General features: G+C 41.3%; 1 protein-coding gene across 1 annotated transcript in view; it reads left to right on the top strand.

The window, feature by feature from the left end:
- nt5dc1 (5'-nucleotidase domain containing 1) overlaps nt 1-19,321 on the top strand; it is a 619,201-nt gene that overhangs the window by 338,796 nt on the left and 261,084 nt on the right. The gene's annotated exons all lie outside the window — the stretch shown is intronic.

Genomic DNA, 19,321 nt, shown 5'->3' with positions numbered 1-19,321 from the left:
TCCATCAAGTTCGCTGCCCCCCTGACCTACAGGTCCAAAACAGGTCAAATGCCAACTGAGAAACAAGAAGGCCTCATGAGTAGACAGTATCTCTGTGTAGTTTCGAGACTGACTGGTGAGAAGCTTCAGTCACAAATCTGCAGCTTCAGTTTCTTTCTCTTCCCAGGTGTGGTCTTGCAGGAGATGGTGGAGATACCATAATGATGGATCCTCAGTTTGTGATCAGTATAGAAAGGAAAGTTATTGTCACAGTCTTCCTCACCCACACACTCCCAGTGGTCAAAAAGGTTCTCCTGAAATTACAGTGTGGGTACTCTCCATCCAGAGGCATAGTAGACATGCTCATCAGGCATGCTGGCTGCAATAGATTACTAGGTGCAGCACCATGGTCTTCTTCAATCTCAAACTATTTAGCTCTGTCATAGTTGAGTTGTTCCAGAAATTATTTATGATGTACTGTTAGTCATAGTCTTTACCAGTGGGTGTGCAACAGATCTGGTTTCAATGTAGTCTGGTGTCAAACAAGGCTATGTTATTGTTCCAACATATTTATCAAGTTTCTTTGCCACAATTCTTTAGGTCATCTCCATCAAGCGTCCTGTTTGATTTTAAATATGTAGGACCACTGGAAAATTTGTTAGCCTAAAGTACCCTCATTCCAGAATCAAGGTTATTATTCCACAAACATCAGGCTTCTGAACTGGCATGGATAACTTCATTCACCACAACACTCACTGAACTGATTCCACAACCTATGGACTCACTTTCAAATGACTCTACAACTCGTGTTCTCAGCATTCATTCATTCATTTATTTATTACTAATTGTACATTTTGTCTTCTTTTCCACATTGGTTATTTGTCAGTCTTCGTGTGTAGTTCTTCACTGATCCAATTGTATTTCTTTGTTCTACTGTAAATGCCTGTAAATAAAGTGAATCTGAAGGGAGTATATGCTGACAAATATGTACTTGGATATTAAGTTTACTTTGAACTTTAAAAATCACCATGACCCTGCAGGCAACCTTGCAGGATGTGTCAGACTCTCCTGCATGTGTACATTTGCAGGTTTAGCACCAAGTCAATGACACCTCTGATTGAAGCATAGAAGAGGGTGATCGTTAATCTTCATACCTGCAAAGCATGTGTGAAAGCATTTTTCTCCCTAACCCTAACCCTAACCCTCTCCTTTGTCCTAAGGTTCTCTCAGTCACCTACACGTAAAGGACAAACTATTGCAGCCAGTTATAACCGATCATCCTACACAATTTTTCGCATGTGGGAAGAAACTGGAGCATCCGGAGGAAACCCACATGATCACAGGGATAATGTGCAAAGTCCACACAGACAGCACTCGAGGTCAGGATCAAACCCTGGAGTTGTGAGGTAGCAGCCCTACGAGCTGTGCCAACTGTGGCCTCAAGGGAAGGAAAACTGAAATAGATTTGTATATTTTGAGCAAGTTCTGTAAAGTAAAAAGAAATTATATTTCTTTACTTGCGATGTTTGTGAAGCATCTACTTTGTATTATCATTGAGTGCAGTATTTTTCCTATATTTCTTTCGCATTGCTTCAGTAACTTTATTATGGAGAGCAATGGCTGATTTGCTGTCTTAGTTAAATTGTGACAGGACTGTGGTAAATACCAGAGGCCACACTCCACATCCTAGACTGCCTGTGAACATTACCACAGGAGATCTACCAGTTTATATAAATTTGATTGCTGCCAAAGATTCTAGCACTATATTTAACTTTGCCTCTGGCTGTTTTCTGGCAAGTGAAAGGCTATCATCAATGTTCCATTCTGTGTAAGATTTGTGGGCTGACCTGCAATTTGTTTTTCCCTTCCATTCGTTGTCTGTCAACAGATGACAGACTAAAAATGTTTAAATTGCCTTATGATTTATGCATAACTTTATGGTGTTGCTCATAGAATGCAAAAGTGTACTTGTATTTTAACCAACAAAGTCCATTGTTATTTTCAAATTTACTAGATATGAAGTAAGATAAACTAAGTATTGTATAGATTCATATGTGAGTACATTAACTTGGGATTTTATGTATCTTGTATTAAACCATACTTCTTTATATTTTGTTTAGTCTGGGTTAAAAAATTAATTAAGTTGAGAATTGGAAGCACAAATGTGCCTTTCTGCAGATGCTGAAATATGAGCAATAAGTTGTGTTACCCTCCTAAGAAAAATTGTGTGGGCATTAATGGAATTGAATGCTTGAGGGAAAATCTGATAAATCCAATGGGTGGTTATTGGAACTGAACAGACTTCAAACAATGGAACCCGTCAAGGAATGTGACTAATGCAATGTGAGTACTGCTGGCAAGACTTGCGTTTATTGCTTGTTCTGAACGATGATGAGACAGAGTACAGAGAGGACGTGGAGCATCTGGTGGACTGATTTGAAAAGAACAACTAAAGTTTGAACGTGGAGAAGACAAAGAAAATCATTATGGATTTCAGGAAGGTGGAACCAGCCCCTCTGTGAATACATGACTACTCTGCAGAGAGAGTCCACACCATGGATGACCTCACCAGTCCCTCACTATCACCTCCCTGAACAAGAAGGCACAGTGGTAAATCCACTTCCTCAGGAAAGGCTTGAGCGCTCTCTCTCTCTCTCTCTCTCTCACACACACACACACACACACACACACACACACACACACACACACACACACACACAACCATTGAGAGCATCCAGACAAGCTACATCTTCATCTGATATGGGAGGAGCCAAGCATCGGACCTGAAGTCCCAACAAAGGACTGTCAGAGCATTTGAAAGGATCATAGGGGTCTCCCTACCATCCTTCGGGGACACTTATCAGGATTGTTGCGTATGCAGGGATCTCAGTATTATCAAGTATCCCACCCATCCATACAGCATCCTCAGGAGGGAGACTCCAATGCATAGAAACAAAAATGGTCAGTTTCTTCCCTCATGCCATTCAATTCTGAGCTCCCTGCTGCATCATATTCAAAGTGTAACTGATTAATCTGTTCTGGACCTCACAACATGTACTTAATATACTTAATTTATTTATGTGTAATTTCTCTGTAGATTTTATTCTTACTTTCATAAGTTATTGTGTGTTATGTGCAGTACTCTCAAAATTGATGGGCAACTCTTTAGAACAGAGGTAAGGAGGATTTTTTTTTAGCCAGAGAGCAGTGAATCTGTGTAATGCTCTGCCACAGACTCTGGTAGAGGCCAACACTGTAGGTATGTTTAAGGTGAAAGTTGATAGTTTTCTGATCAGTCAGACATCAAAGAATATGGTGAGAAGCCATGTGAATGGGGTTGAGTGGGATCTGGGATCAGCCATGTTGGAATGGTGGAGCAGATTCGTGGGGCTGAATGGCCTAATTCTGCTCCTGTGTCTTATGGTGTTATGGTGTTTTTACATCCTGGTTCAGAGAAACGTCTCATTTGACGGTACACATGAGTATAGTTTAATGGCAATAAACTTGACTTGATTGATTCTTCAGAGCATGATGCAGAGCCACCTTCTTGAACCTTGCAGGTTTACTGGGGAATATTGGATAATAAGGTCCCACGAGTAGACCTGGAGACGTTGAAGGAACTTACAACTCAGGAGAGCGTAGTATTAAGTCAAGAGCTACAAATAATCTTCCCAAGTACCACTGTCATTGTTCTAACTACAAGAGGTTCTGCAGGAGATGAAACTCCAGAGTAACGCATAAAAAATGCTGCAAGATCTCAGCTGATCTGGCAGCATCTATGGAAAGTTCAAACTACATTTGTGTCACCATATACAACCCTGACGTTCATTTTCCTGCAACCATACTCAGCAAATCTATAGAATAGTAACTATAACAGGATCAATGAACAATCAACTAGAGTGAAGAAGAGAGCAAACTGTGCAAATGCAAATATAATAGCAATAAATAACAATAACATGAGATAATGTGATGAGTCCTTAAAGTGTGATCATTGGTGCAAACATCACAATGGATGGGCAAATGAGTGTAATTAGTTCCTTTGTTCAAGAGCCTGGTGGTTGTGGGGTAGTAAACAGTTGGTATTTTGGGTCAAGATCCTTCATCAAGACTGGAAAGTAAGGGGTCAGAATAAGGTAGGGGGAGGGAAAAGAGTACAAGCTGGAAGGTGATTGGTACAACTGTGTGAGGAGGAAGGTAGGTGTGCAAGTGAGGGGATGAGGAGAGAAGCTGCCAAGAGATTGGTGAAAGAGGTAAAAGGGCCAAAGAAAAAGGAATATAATAGGAGAAGACAGTGGACCACGGAATGAAGGGAAGGAGTAGAGGTGGTGAACTGGAGGAAGGTGATGGGCAGGTCATGATGGCAGAGGAGGTGAAGAGAAAGGTTGGAGTGCCACCAGGATTGGAAAATGGACAATGGGAGAATGTTAATGAAGAGGGGCACCAGAGGGAGGTAATAGGCAGGTGAAAAGAGAGGGTTAAAGGGGAGCCAAATTGGGAAAGGAAAAAGAAAAATGTGGAGGGGGAGAAACTGCTAGATGTGGGAGAAATTGCCCTACTTGATGGTTGAGGTCAAGGATTGCTTTCTGATAAGTTTAGGTGAACAGACGCATTGCTTTTTTTGTAGATGATGCGCATGCCTGCAGTGATTTGTTGGTGATCAGAATTAATGCTCAAGGGTTCTCATTCAAGTGGCCTGCTTTGTTCTAGACTGTGTTGGGGCTGCATTCACTTAAGCAGATGGACAGTATTCCTTACATTCCTGATTTATGCTTTGTAGACAGTGTAAGGGTTTTGTGGTGTTAGAAGGTGAGTCAGTCACCACAGGTTGCACACCCTCTGACCTGTTCTTGTAGCCACAATATTTATGTGACTGGTCCATTTGAATTTCTAGTCAATATTAAACTCCTGGATTTTAATGGTGGGGGATTCCGTGAAGGTAGTGCCATTGAATTTCAAGCATTGGTGGTTAGACTCTGTTATTAGAGAGAATTGTTGCCTAACATTTTTGTGGCACCAATATTACTTGCCACATATTAGCCCTGTCTGGCTGCAGTCAGACATGCACTGTTTCATTTACTGTGGAGTTGAACATTGTACATCATCAGTGACCATCCCTAAGCCCCATCCTCTGGCTGAAGTAACTAGATCAAGACAGCTGAGCAAGTGTTGCTTGATAGCACCTTACGTCACTCAATTAATACTGAGAGGATCTGATATTCACTTCCCAGGTAGTGATGACACATTTCTTCTCTGAACTATCTTCAAAGCAGGGGCATCATTGTAGTATAAAGGTTAGTGCACCACTTTTACAGTTTCCAGTTCAGAGTTCAATTCTGTCACCATCTGTAAAGAGGTGGTAAGTTCTCCCTGTGACCGCATGGGTTTCCACTGGGTGTTCCAGTTTTCTCCTGCATTTCAAAGATGTACTGGCTAGCAGTTTAAGATTGTCCTGTGATTAGGCGAGTGTTAAATAGTTTGGCTGCTGTGCGGTACAGCTCATAAGACCAAAAAGGGCCTGTTCCATGCTGTATTTGTAAATAAATAGATAGATACACTATGTGCAATTATACACCAGTTGCACAATGAATGTCAACTAAATATTAAATTGGTTGCACACTGAATATCAATTTGGGCCAGTACTGTTAGTTAATTTGTGTGATTATGATATATAAAGGACATTTAGGTTGTTATAGCTGGGGGAATAAGCTCCCACTACCTATTAAATGCTCCCAGTGGAATGCATCTCAAATAGCCTCAGACATCTGTCCAGCTCTTGGCCTTCACGTGTAGCTTAGCCCTGTGGAACTGTTTTTACTGACAGGAGAAGGGGCAAAGGCAGGTTACTGGCGCCTTAAAACCTGTCACTTTGGGCAGACCAGGCTTGTCAGTTGAGGTTGGCAAGTCATCTTGGAGAATGAAAAATCTGATCTCAAACCTCCGCTGCCTTGTGACTATACCCACTCGTGGGGAAGGTTTCGGGAGCAAATCCAGAGCTGGAGTCCCTAAGACAGTCCAATCTTGAGTGTAACACTGATTGGCAACTCCTGCTAAACCACCGGTGCCAAGCTGTATCGGTCTCCACCGTTCCTTTGGCTTCATCAGCTATGCGGAGAAAAGGAGCCTGCTACACGGGGTTCTCCATATCATACTGCCCTGATGTGTATATTATGTAGACAGCAGGGACACAATATTCATGGTCGATCCCAACCAACGGAGGGCCTCAAGGACATTTAAGAGAGGGTACCATGATTTTTTATGGGTTAGGTTTCAAAAGGTACATTTAATGTTTAAGAAATGTACAAGATAATGAGAGGCATTGATCATGTGGATAGTTAGAGGCTTTTCCCCAGGGCTGAAATAGCTAGCATGAGAGGGCACAGTTTTAAGGTGATTGGAAGTAGGTACAGAGGAGATGTCAGGAGTATGTCTTTTATGGAGAGAGTGGTGAGTGCGTGGAATGGGCTGCCGGCGGCGGTGGTGGAGGCAGAAACGATAGGGTCTTTTAAGAGACTCCTGGATGGCTGCATGGAGCTTAGAAAAATAGAGGGCTCGTAAAGCCTAGGTAGTTCTAAGGTAGGGACATGTTTGGTACACCTTTGTGGGCCGACGGTCCCGTAATGTGCTGTATGCTTTCTGTGTTTCTAAATGTATATAATATACATCCTGAAATTCTTTTTCTTTGCAAACATTCACGAAAACAGAGGAGTGCCCCAAGGACAGTTAAATGTTAGAATCCCGAAGTCCCCCGCAGCTTCACCCTCCCATGCATAAGCAGCAGAAAAGTGACGACCCCTCCTCACCCACCAGCAAAAAAGCATTGGCACCCTCCCCCGAGCACTCAAGTGTGCAGCAAGGCATCAATAAAGACACAGACTTGCAGTACCCAAAGGCTACTTGGGGTACGGATGTCCACATTTCACAGTGAAGGGCTCCAGAGCCATGAAAATCCGGCATCCTGAAGGCATACTAGTCTTCTGGGCCACATCCTTGGCATATCGAAACGAGGCTGGTTGTGAGACCCTGAAAGCAGGTCCCATTCCCTCAAAGAACTGAAGTCAGTGTGTATCTCCAGGTCAGGGTCTTAAAAAGAACCTTGAAAAGGGAAAAGAGAGATATTGAAGATAGAAATAGAGCTGTTTCTGAAGATGCAGGCAAAGGAGTCGCTGTTAGGTGCCATCATCGTAAGCTCTGCCCTCCTATAATTAATTAGTTAGATTAAATTTCACATACGTTAAGGTTCCAAGTTGTAGCTTGTGTAACTTTTAAGAACCTACTTAAGTTTGATAAAATAAACAATTCTTCTAAAGGGAACATTGGGGGGGGGCTTCTTCACACAGAGAGTGGTGGGAGGGTGGAATGAACTGCCAGATGAAGTGGTAAATGCTGGCTCACTTTTAACATTTAAGAAAAACTTAGACAGGTACATGGATGAGAGGTGTATGGAGGGGTATGGTCCAGGTGCAGGTCAGTGGGACTAGGCAGAAAAATGGTTCGGCACAGCCAAGAAGGGCCAAAAGGCCTGTTTCTGTGCTGTAATGTTCTATGGTTCTATGGTTCTACTCAGTGGGCTTTGAGTGCCTGTAAGCATTGCAATCAAATATTCTATTCTGCTGGGGAACAAGAAACCTAAATATTTTTAAATTAAAATTTGAGGGAATTAAATGTGTCTTTAAATCTTCTGTTCAAAGAAAATTCCAAACATCACAGGAAGATTGGGGATACTTTTCACATGACCTGTGTGTAGTTTTAATTAAGATGTGCTAAAACCCTAAATTATAGTCTGGTAAAAATTGCACGTCTGTGTCTGAGAAGGCATTTCGCAACTAGAATATGAAATAAAGGAGTACAAAATCATCTTTGCTAACAACACTCCCTGCGTACGTAAAAAGTGAGTCTAGACTGTGTTACCCATCTGTTCTATTGCTTTTTTTCCTGTTGGCACCACCTAATGGTCAATATAAGTGGAATATCATAAATAAGTTCTTTAATGTGGCCTGATTCTATTATAGAGAGCTTCCCTCAAATGCTATTTATGTGCATGTCATCAAAATCAGTTTTTCGGATCTTTGTAGTAACATTTTTAATGTTTCAATAAAATTTCTAAAATTAATACTCAATTAGTACACTCGTAAGTCAATGTTATTTTATGTATTTTGGTCCACCTTGACCCTGTGTGGCTGTCTGGAACATTACTCAAATGAAAAGATAGAAACTTGCTCAAATCTTTTCATAACAAACTTTGTTTCATTCAACCTACATAGGATTTAAAGAGCTCCGGGGTGACTACTCAGTAGAATGACACAGTTAGCTACAAGTTTCTGCAGATATCCAATTAAGATTAATAACTTGACAAAGGACTTTTTTTTCTAAAACATTCTTTCTACTTCTAGCTTGGCAAGAGGTATGCATGAATCAACTGTGAATTGACTAAGTAAGGGGCATCGTCTGACTATCAATGACATTGAGGTTAATGATAACCAGTAAATGGAGCAAAATCAATGGGCTGAATTGCCTAATTCTGCTCCTATGTCAGATGGTCGAAAATGCGGCAGCATTTAATGTTTTTGATTGACATCTCCACCAGCTGCAGTTTTAAAAAATATTTTCAGTCAGAACCTCAGTATTGTTAACTTAGATATTGCTTTCCCTAATATGACATGCCTTTTTTGATTTTCACTATTTTTCTAATATTTTCTAACTGCAATCAGAGCCACTATTAATTTCAATAGAGTTGGCTTAGTGAAGGTTCATCGCACGAGAACATCTGCAGACGTTGAAAAATGATGAGGTCACATTCAGGTTGGCAGAGCAACACCTTATATTTTGTCTAGTTAACCTCCAACCTGTTGGCATGAACACTGATGTCTCTAACTTACAGTAATTGCCCATTCTCCATTCTTGTTTCCCTCTCTCAACTTATCTCCTTTCCTGCCCATCACCTCTCTCTGGTGCTCCTCCCCCTTCCGTTTTTCCCATGGCCTTCTGTTCTCTCCAATCAGATTCTCTCCAGCCCTTTATCTCTGTCACCAATCAACTTCCCAGTTATTTACTTCATCCTCTCCCCTTCTCTCGGTCTCATCTATCACCTACCATCTTGTACTTCTTCGTCCCCTCCCCCACCTTCTTGTTCTGACTTCTTCTCCCTTCCTTTCAGTCCTGAAGAGGGGTCTCAGTCCGAATCGTCAACTGTTTACTCTTTTCTGTAGATACAGCCTGACCTGCTGAGTCCCTCCAGCATTTTGTGTGTGTTGCTGGTGAAAGTTCTTGCCCAATGTGTACCCACAGGAAAATCTAGCTCATTATTCCTGCAGCAGAGAACAACCAGGATTTCAAATGCTCAGTTTGCAGCTTAGAGGCACTGTGATTATCAAATGTGATTGTTCCAGGAAATTTACTGCTGTGTTGCTGGTACCACAAAATGATGTGCCAGCCATGGTTCCAGTGACCATGTCCCAAAGTCCAAAGGTCAGTGCAGCCTTGGGTTAAGCAAGAATTTGTTATCAGATAAATCTACTTAATCTTTCGAGCTTCAGTATTGCCCTTCACATCCAACAAACTTCCTGCTGGAGCTGAACTATTTGGAAGCTGTACAATCTTTGTTGCTTGCACCTCAGAACTTCCAAAAATCCACTTATTGAACTTCGGGACACAGATGATGAAGAGTCTTGGCCCAAAATGTTGACTGTTTATTCCATTTCATAGATGTTGTTTAATCTGCTGAGTTTCTCTGGCATTAGTGTTTGTTACTCTGGGTTTTGAACATCTGCAGAATCTCTTGTGTTTAGTACACAGATGATGCTTGTATTTGTGCAGGCTCAAAGGCCAAGCTGTAACTTACCGTTTATAAACACAAAAGATTCTGCAGATGCTGGAATCACCTATGAAGAGGAATAAAGAGTCAACATTTCAGACTGAGACCTTTCTCAAGTTGCCATTGACTTCTTGAGTAGATGAGAGATCACTGAATATCTGTAAAACAAGAGATCTCTTCCAACCTGTCCCGCCTGTAGAACAGTACCTCCTAAAGTAAAGGTGCACAAGGTGACTTCAGAAAGTGTGGACCAGTTTCAGCATTTTGGGAGCCACTTCTCAGTAAATGCAGACACTGATGATAAAATTCACCACTGTCTCCACTGAACCAACACAGTTCTTGGCTGTCTGAGGAAAAGTGTTTAAAGAACAAAACCTCAAACTCAACATGGTTTACCAGGCAGTTGTAATTGCTTCCCCATCAGTATGCTTTTAAGACGTAGGCTACCTACAGCAGACAGGTCAGAGCACTGGAGAGGTGCCTTTGTGTTGAATCTACTAAGTCATCCAACATGCATTGGTTGAATATGTGAACAAAAATCAGTGCTCCCTCCCAGGCCCACATCCTCAGCACTGAGCTCCTAGCTACACTCAGTCAGCATATATGGCCAGGCCATTTTGCTCCAGGGTCCATAAGGCATTAATTTGTTCATTATGTGCTGTGTCGTATGGCTATGGTCCTTGACCGTGACTGTCTTTGGAAAACTGGCCATTGCCTCCTTCTGGGTAGTGTCTTCACAAGACGGGTAACCCCAGCTATTATCAGTTCTCCTCAGAGATTGTCTGCTTGGCATCGGTAGTCACATAACCAGGACTTGTGATGTTCACCAGCTGCTCCCATAACTGATCGGAGGGCTAAGCAGTTGCTACATCTTGCCCAAGACTGGCCTGCAGGCTAGCAGTGGGAAGGAGTGCCGTGCATTACACCTCGTTTGGTAGAGGCATATCTCCACACCGCCACCCAGACCATAAGGCACAGGAGAAGATTAGGCCACACAGTCCATCAAGTCAGCTCTGCCATTCAATCATAGCTGATTTATTTTCTATCTCAACCCCATTCTCCAGCATTCTCCCTATAACCTTGACACCTTTGCTAATCAAGAACGGTGCTAGGCTCCTGAAGAAAAATCTTGACTCGGAACTCTTATCAAGGCAGGACAAGGCTTGGTGGAAAGAGGAAATTCTTCAAGGATGTTCTCACACCTTGCTTGAAAGAAAATGTCATGTGCTCACATAACTGTTAGTAAGTCTGGTCCAAAGCCAATCAAAAGGGAGAAGGAGTCTACAGAAAGACAGCAAGCATCTTAAGACACTTCCTGGTGCTCATGGATACATATCTAAGATGATTGGAAGTGTGCACCACATCCTTTTCTACACAGCTACCTGCCCTGTCTAGTATCTGTTGCTCCACCTGGTGAAGTTGATAGGTCCCAAATTCATCTCAAGATCCATAGACTGGTTTAGAAGCTAGTCATCTTCATCTGTGGATCTGTAAATAATAACATCCATCCATCCAAAGGCCATCTTAGGAAAACATATGTGTAAACTAAAGAATTTATTAGACATATAAACAACAGCTTCAGCAAAGGTCAGGTCGTACATGATGATTTCTATCCAGGTAAGACTCCAAGGTAGTGGAGGGGAGGGTTGGGATACGTCTCTACCAAAGGTGTAAGGCACTCCTTCCCTCCACTAGCCTGCAGGTCACCATTGGGCAAGATGTAGCACCTGCTTAGCACCTCTTCGCCCCCCCCCCCCCCACCCCGATCAGAGTCACGTGAAGCCATGGAAACAGGTGGTGGATGGTCGTATGAGTAGCTGGTGCACAACACAAGTTCTGGTTATGCAACCACTGACACCAGGCAGACAATCTCCGAAGAGTATTGATAATAGTTGTAAAGACACTGTCCAGAAGATGGCAGTGGCATCTATAGAAAAATTTGCCAAGAACAATCATGGTCCTGGAAAGACCATGATCATCTACATCATATGACATAGCACATAACGAACGAGTGAACACCCGCAAGATATTTCACGCAGGCTTAACCAGATGAAACACCAATGGGGCAGAGACCAGGTTATTGGGTGGGGTGATCAAACCTGTTCTATATTTTCCCTGTCATATATTCAGGAGTTTCTGGAGATACTGGAAATGCTGAGCATCACACTCAAAATGTTAGAGGAACTCAGCAAGTCAGGCAACAGCTATGGGTGGAATAAACAGTTGATGTTTTGAGCTGAAACCCTTCATCAGGGCTAGAAAGACAGGGCAGAACCCAGTTTAAGAAGGAAGAGAGAGGGAATATTCTCCTTGTGAATGCTTGGATTTCCCTTATGTGCTGAGTGTCCTCCCATATGCTATAGTCACGTTGACTTGTAGATTAATTAGTGATTGTGAATATTCACAGTATATCGTGCAAGTAGAAAGATCAGAATGGAATAGATGGTGTATAAGGAAGATTGGCTTGCAGGTAAGTAAGAGGAGGTGGGGATGTGAGATAGAATTGATCGCATTGCTTATAGAGCTGGCAAAAGCTTGATGGGCTGAATAGGAGGAAATTTGGGAAAAGTTGGTTGACAATGTGAAATGGAGGGGTTTAGAGGGAGAGTTTGATGTGTGGATGTTGGAGAGAATGGATGTCAGTAATGAGATAAAGAGAGTCAGGCCCCTATTTTTGAGTTACAGAGATAGGGAAGGGTGAGACAATGAAGAGGGTGATGCAAGAACCAGTGCAATTTATTGACAATGGATAAGAGGTGGGATGTGCGAGATGGTAATATGGATGGTGGAAAACCTCAGGACAGAGAATCATGCAGATGAGCAGTGGAGTAAACCTGGGAACATGAAATGCAAATGTGAGAGTTTCAACAGCAGGAGGTATGTCATCAGAGATCCTAATGAAGAAGAATCTTTGATGTTAGAATGTTAATTAAGGATAGGAACCGAGGTTGTGAATGTTCATGGTTCAAGCTGAGAGAAGGATAAATCACTCAAGAAGGCTGAGGACCTCTACTCACTGGAGTTTAGAAGATTGGTGGGTGGGGGGAGCTCATTCAATTCTATCAAATTTTGAAAGTGTGGATGTGAAGGGGGATGTTTCCTTTGGTGGGGGAGTTTAGGACCAGAGGGCACAGCCTCAAAATAGAGGGACATGCATTTAGAACAGAGATGAGGAGGAATATCTTTAGCTGGATGGTGGTGAATCTGTGGAGTTTGTTGCCACAGGCAGCTGTGGAGGCCAGGTCATTGGGTGCATTTAGGGTGGAGGTTGATAGATTCTTGATTAATCAGAGCATGAACGGTTATGGGGAGAAGGCAGGAGAATGGGGTTGAGAGGGAACTGGATCAGCCATGATGAAATGGCTGAGAGACTCAATGGGTTGAATAGCCTCATTCTGCTCCTATGGTTTATGGTCAAAAGAAGGAATCCTTCATGACTACACAAAGTTGACGTTTTTCGTTAATGAAGAGTTTTCAACCTGAAGCATTGACCCTATTTCTTTCTGTACAGATCCTGCCTCACCTATGAATGTTTCCAATTTTATTTTGGATTTTCAGCATCTGCAATCTTTTTAACTTTTCTGTCAGTGACAAATTATATAACTACAATTAAATAAGTAGAAGAGAGTAAACATAATGAGTTAGTGTTCCTGGGTTCATTGTCTCTTCAAAACTCTGATGGCGGATGGGATGCAGCTTTTCCTAATTCATTGAGTGTGCGCCTATATTCTCTCAAAGTTCACTGTCCAAAGTAAAGTTTATTATCAAAAGTATGTATGTCACCATATACAAACCTGAGATTTTTTTTGTGGGCATACTCAACAAATCTATAGAATAGTAAATAGAACAGAATCAATGAAAGACTGCCCAACTAGACTATTCAACCAGAGTGCAGAAGACCACAAACTCTGCAAATACAAAAATAAGAAACAATAATAATAAATAAATGAGCAATAAATATCGAGAATATGAGATGAAAAGTCCTTGAAAGTAAATCCATTGGTTGTGAGGACATTTCAATGATGGGACAAGTGAAGTTGAGTGATAACAGAAGGGCATAAGGGCATGTACTGGGTGGAGGGTGTCCTTATTGATGGATGCTGACTTCTTGAGGATGTCCCCGATGCTGGGGAAGCTAATGCTCATGATGGAGCTGACTAAGTTTACAACCCTCTGCAGCTATTCCTGATCGCGTGCTGTGCTCTCTCCGTGTCAGGTGATGCAACCTGTCAGAGTGCTCTCTACAGTACATCTGCTGAAATTTGCTTGAGTCTTTGGTGACATACCAAATCTCCTAAACCTCATGTGGAAATGTCACAGCAACATTATCAATTGCAGCCAGTTGATGTAGCTACTGTGTATACATCACCTAGTAACATATGGAGGACCACACTAATGTTTACCTAGGTGAGCTATACATGTACAGAAGACAGCTGGTTTTAAGATAAAATATGTCGTGTGGCCCATAACATAGTTGTGCTACTCAGGAGAATTTCTCGCCTGCGGTTTCTTCCGTCTAATCTGCCAAACAAAATCATAACTAGCTAACAAAGATCGTGTTTCATATTTTGATTACGTTTGCTCCCAGAGGAATTTCATGTCTCAAAGATTAAAACCTGTGGAATGTATAGGACAAGTGATCCCTTCTCCACCAACCATAACTGTCCTCTGTGTTCATGAGTGAAGTAGAAGCAGCCTTTAAGAAGATTGTGACCATAGTGAACTGCGAAACTAAATGGCCATCTTCACTAGTTATATCCTTGACTTACGGTCATCTGCAATGGATGGCAGATTGTCTTAGAGGCGGTGCAACCAAAAAGCAAAAGCTATAATTTTGGTAAACATGGGCAATACTGTGTCTCCATTAATTCCAGAAGCTCTATCCTAATTCTCACATCTGGTTAGTCAGACTACTGTTTGTTTTCCTGTCTTAGCTTTTATCCACCATTGGTTTCTGAGGTCCACTTGGTTTGGAAGAATTCCAGAGAGGTATCCAAACCAGCCCAATTATGTTACACTTTTGACTTTTAATTGGCTGTGCTGTGACACTGGAATCTGCAGAAGGATGTACTTAAGAGATGGGAACCAGAGGGTCTGGTGAAGAACATCTTGTAGTGTAGCCCTTATCATGGAAGTTTCAATTTTTTTACTGTTATTGTCCAAACCAGTAATATTTTATTGTTATTGTACAGTCTTGCAACGCTGTGTAATAGACTGATTCTCTGCATATTCGTGGTTAATTTTAAACAATCATATAACTGGTAGATAGAAGTTCAAAGTAAATTTATTCTCAAAGTACTGTGTATGTCACCATATACTACCCTGAGATTAATTTTTTGTAAACATTCACAGTAAATAGAAAGAAACACAATAGAATAAATGAAAAGGAGACACAAAAGGTAGACAAACATCCAATGTGCAAAAGACAACAAATTGTGCAGATACAAAAAGAAAAATCAAGATAATAGTATAATAAAATTATATTTTATTAAATTATTGCGTTAATATCTTGCTTTATGTGTTGTGTGTGATTTATGTTTTGTGGTTGCATTGTAGACTAGAGGATCATTGTTTAACAAACAAGAGAAAATTAACAGATACTGGAAATCCAAGCTACACACCCAAAATGCTGGAGAAACTCAGCAGGCCAGACAGCCTCTATGTAAAAGAGCACATTCAAAGGTTTGGGCCAAAATCCTTCAGCAGGAACAGTGTTTCATTTGGTTATACGTATGCATAGTCAAATGACAATAAAACTTGTACTTGAACTTGAAGTAATAAATAAAAACTGAGAACAAGAATGGTACAGCCCTTGAAAATGACTCCATAGGTTGTGGAATCAGATCAGTGTTGGGGTGCGTGAAGTAAAACGCACCGGTTCAAGAACCCTAATGGTTGAGGGGTTATAACTTCCTGAACCTGTTCAGAAGGTTCACAAGAACAGACTTCTCCCCATTCATTGACCCATTATTATTCTGATGAAGGACCCCAGACATGAAATGGTAACTGTTTCACTTTCCACAGATGCTGCTTGACTGTTTCCAGCATTTTCTGTTTTTGTTTCAAATTCCTAGGATCATATTCCTTTTAGTTTTCTTTAAATCTGATTTTCTTTGTGACCATTATCATTCTGTTGAACTTGTTTCCAGCTGACATAGGTACAATACCTTCCCTAATTGTGACTCCTATTTAAACTTGACTTTAGCTAAAACAAGGAAAATCCCAATTTATAACAGTTGATTACCTATCATAGTAATCAATAGATCCTTGTCATGTAAAGCTGCTGAAGAATTTGACCAGAGGTGGATAAGCTGGGTAAGCAGTCAAAGGTGTTGAAGCTATTCTTTTTAGCCTTATTTGTCACATGTACATCAAAACATACAGTGGTCAGGGCACGAAGGCATATGGGGATTCAGTACAGCGTAGGTCCTTCTGTCCTTTTGAACTACGCTGCCCCAATAACCCCACAATCCCAATTAACCCTAACCAAATCAAAGAACCAGTTACAATAAGACCATAAAATATAGGAGCAGAATTAGACCAGTTGGCCCGTCGAGTCTGCTTTGCCATTTTTCATGACTGATACATTTCTCTCTTAGCCCCAATCTCCTGCCTTTTCCCTTATCCCTTTATGCTCTGACTAATCAAGAATCTATCAACCTCTGCCTTAAGTATACCCATTGACTTGGCCGCTACAGCTGCCTGTGGCAACAAATTCCACAGATTCACCTCCCTCCAGCTAAAGAAATGATGCGGAAAAACTTTTTCACCCAGAGAGTGGTGGATATGTGGAATGCTCTGCCCCAGAAGGCAGTGGAGGCCAAGTCTCTGGATGCATTCAAGAGAGAGTTAGATAGAACTCTTATAGATAGCAGGGTCAAGGGATATGGGGAGAGGGCAGGAAGGGGGTACTGATTATGTATGATCAGCCATGATCACAGTGAATGGCGGTGCTGGCTAGAAGGGCCAAATGGCCTACTCCTGCACTTACTGTCTATTGTCTATTGAAGTTCTTCCTTGTGACTAATTAACATACCCAGTACATCTTTCTACTGTGAAAGGAAGCAGGAGCATGCAGGGAAGGCCTACGTGGTCACTGGGATGATGTACAGAGGCTCTTTAGAAAACCATGTCAGAATTGAACTCTGATCTCTTGACGTGACAAGCTGTATTAGCTTTGTGTTTACCACTACACTACATACTGTGGTGCCCACTGTGGCACTGGACTCAATGAGAAGATCATGAGGACAACTACTGTTGCTGCTGAAATAGATTTATGCCAGCATGGTATGTATAGATTTGTGAAAGATTGTCCTACTAAGTCCTCATACAGAGATCAGATGGAAGGTCTGCATTTTTCATTTTTTGATGTCATGAATCAATGAGATAGACCTATAGGTCTATTTCAGCACAAGTGATGTTAGTCAAATTGGAAGCATACTCTTAATAATTTAGGGTTCCGGATCCTATATGTAAAATCTATAATATAAATTTATTGTAACTTCATAATGTGTTGCATTAAAAATGATATAAGAGTGTAATGGTTGATCATATTAGATTTTCTCTAATTAGTGATAGGAAAAGTGAAATGAAATGCCGAGCCCCAATTTGTATCTTGCCAATTGACAAACTGAAACCATGCATGACAATTACCACATGCCAACAGAACTTGTAAAATTTTCTCGAACTTCCAGTTATTGTCCCTCCACCCCCTTCATCATTCTCCATTCTTGTTTCCCTCTCACACGTTCTCATCTTACCTCATCACCACCCTCTGGTGCTCCTCCCCTTCCCTTTCTTCTATGGTCTTGTGTCCTCTCCTATCAGATTCCACCTTCTCCAGCCCTTTATCTTTTTCACCAATTAACTTCCCAGCACTTTACTTTGATCCCTCTCCCCTCTGATTTCACATATCACCTACCACATTGTAATTCTTCCTCACCTACCTTTTTATTCTGACTTCTCCCTTCCTTTCTAGTCTTCATGAAGGGTTTCAGCCCGAAACATCGACTGTTTATTCTTTTCCATAGATACTGCCTGGCCAGCTGAGTTCCTCCAGCATTTCATGTGTGTTGTAAAGTTTTATTTGCTATTGATGTTAATCGTTCATTCTTAAGGAAAAATGTTGAGCCAATTGGTTAGACTATCATCTCTAATTTACTGTGTAATTTAACTGTAGACTTCACTCAGGTTACATTAAGTTTGAGCACTTTGGATAATGAGTGAGACTTTAAATATAGAAGCTTAAAGATTTGGGTATAAAAAATAATGCTGAAAATATTCAGTAAGACAAGAGAAATCTTGAGCAACACATGCACATACACACAACGCTGAAGGAACTTGACAAAGTGAGGCAGCATCAATGGAGAGGAATCGGGTCTTGATGAAGAGTCCTGGTCTGAAACATTGACAGTTTATTCCATAGATTTACCACTCTTTGAGAAAAGCAGTTCCACCTCATCTCTGTCCTAAATTTACTCCCCCAAATTTTGAGGCTATGTCCCCTAGTTCTAGTCTCACTTACCAGTTGAAACAACTTTCCTGCCTCTTTCTTATCTATCCCCTTCATGAGTTTATACTCTTCAGTCCTGAAGAAGGATCTTGGCTGTTCACTTTTTTCTATAGATGCTGCCTGACCTGCTGTGCTCCTCCAACATTTTGTGTGCAGTACTAAAATTATTCAAGTAAGGCAGCACCTGTGGAGGGAGAAAATGGAGTTTAGCTCACTAATCTTTACTCTATTAAGAGAATGGATATGCCAGTGAGTTAAACGAAAGCAACCTGAAAGAAAAAATATGTCCACTCTTTAAGAAAGGAGGGAAGCAGTAGAAAGAAAATTATAGACCAGTTAGCATGACCATAGTGGTTGGGAAGATGTTAGAGACAATTGTTAAGGATGAGGTTATGGAGTACTTGTTGACACAGGACAAGATAGAACAAAGTCAGCATGATTTCCTTAAGGGAAAATCTTTTCTGACAAAGCTATTGGAATCCTTTGAGGAGATTACAAGTAGGGTAGATAAAGGGAATGCAGTGGATTTTGTAAATTTGGACTTTCAGAAGGTCTTTGACAAGGTGTCACACATAAGGCTGCTTATCAAGTTAAGAGCCCATGGTATTACAGGAAAGTTATTGGCATGGTTAGTGCATTGACTGATTGGTAGGAAGCAGTGAGTTCTGATTGGCTGCCAGTGACTAGTGGTGTTCCGCAGGTGTCGGTGTTAGAACCACTTCTTTTTATGCTGTATATCAATGCTTTAGATAATGGAATAGATGGCTTTGTTACCAAATTTTCAGATGATAGGAAGATTGGTGGAGGAGCAGGTAGTGTTGAGGAAACACGTAGGCTGCAGAAGGACATATACAGATTATGAGAATGTGCAAGAAAGTGGTAAATGAAGGACAATGTTGGAAAATGCATGGTCGTGCTCTTTGGTAGTGGATGTAAATATTCAGGCTGTTTTCCAAATGGGAGAAAATCCAGAAAATCTGAGATGCAAAGGGACTAGGGAGTCCTTGTGCAGAACAACT

Source organism: Hypanus sabinus, chromosome 10 (genome assembly GCF_030144855.1).
Source record: "Hypanus sabinus isolate sHypSab1 chromosome 10, sHypSab1.hap1, whole genome shotgun sequence".
In the NCBI taxonomy this organism is placed as follows: domain Eukaryota; kingdom Metazoa; phylum Chordata; class Chondrichthyes; order Myliobatiformes; family Dasyatidae; genus Hypanus; species Hypanus sabinus.
The sequence above is the reverse complement of the archived record's forward strand: the minus strand, read 5'-3'. Positions and strand labels throughout refer to the sequence as shown.